This window comes from Elephantulus edwardii, unplaced genomic scaffold, assembly GCF_000299155.1.
Source record: "Elephantulus edwardii isolate Elephantulus edwardi_28Jun2011 unplaced genomic scaffold, EleEdw1.0 scaffold00154, whole genome shotgun sequence".
In the NCBI taxonomy this organism is placed as follows: domain Eukaryota; kingdom Metazoa; phylum Chordata; class Mammalia; order Macroscelidea; family Macroscelididae; genus Elephantulus; species Elephantulus edwardii.
In genome coordinates, this window is record NW_006399904.1 from 381,726 (window position 1) to 383,017 (window position 1,292).

Below are 1,292 nucleotides of genomic sequence, written 5' to 3' on the forward strand. Positions count from 1 at the left end.
AAGAAATAACAGAAAGGCAAAATTTTAAATAGAATTAAGGTGGTTATCTCCATAGACAAAGATAAGGCTTTGAATGTATGGACCATATCAAATTAGGGATAACATTATGAATTATGAGAATTCCAGAACACTTAATTTTACTTCTGAAGAACCTATTCCCAGACCAAGAGATTTAGAACAGTGATTTTAAAAAATGAAAGTGGGTTTTATTTATTCACCATACTAATTCAATATATATGCTGAGCAAATGCAACAAGTTGTGCCATATTTCAAAAGAACATACTAAGAGGATTGAAGGGAGACTCATTTGAAATCTGCAATAGGCATCTTACAGAATGTTTCTTGTTGAAAACCAAAATCTTGAAATTTTATATGTAGACGTAAAGCTTTGGTATGGAGTACACCTCAACATATTGTTGGTATGTACCATCAAGTTGCCTGCGACTCTTAACAACCCTATGTACTTTAGCTCTAAACCCTCCCCTATCATAAACCAATCTCATAGTCTCCAAAAGACTTAATTCCATTTCTCCAGTCACTGAGTCAGTTCATCCCATCCTGGATCTTTCTCTCCTGCACTGTCCTTCCACCCTTCCAAACATGATGTCCATCTCCAAGGCCTGGCCATGTAACCAAAGGTTAAATCCTTGCTTCTAGGGAGCAGCCTGATTTCACCCTCTTCAGGACAGACTTCCTTGTTCTCCTGACACTCCACAGTAAACTCAAATCTCCTACAGAACCACAGCTCAAAGGCATCAATCCTTCTTCTATAATCTTTTGTAATTGTCTAGCTAGGTCCCTGAGGCATAGCAAGGAATAACAAAGATGGCCTACATCAAGCATACCTTAATCTCCAGACTGACATCATTGCTGACATCACTACTTTCCAGTACTCCAGGGCGGTCCCTGGCAACAGACTTTCCCCAATGCAATTTGTCTTGTGGAAACAAGCAAGCTGAAGTTATCAACAATCTCAATGTATTTTCCATCCATCATGAAGCTGTGATTAGGCCCAATAGTGAGAATCTTTGTTTTCTTCATGTTGAACATCAATCCACATTGCATTCTACAATCCTGGACCTTCTGCAGCAAGCACTTCAAGTCCTCCTCAGATTCAGCGAGAAAGGCTGTGTCATTTGCATAACACTAGGTAACAGGAAATTATCCCTGTACACACAAGGAAGATCTGTTAATAACACTATCATTCAAATATGTGCACCAACAACCAGGGCCACAGAGTAGGAAATAGATGACTTCCACAAAATTTTGCAGTCTGAAATTGATTGAATATG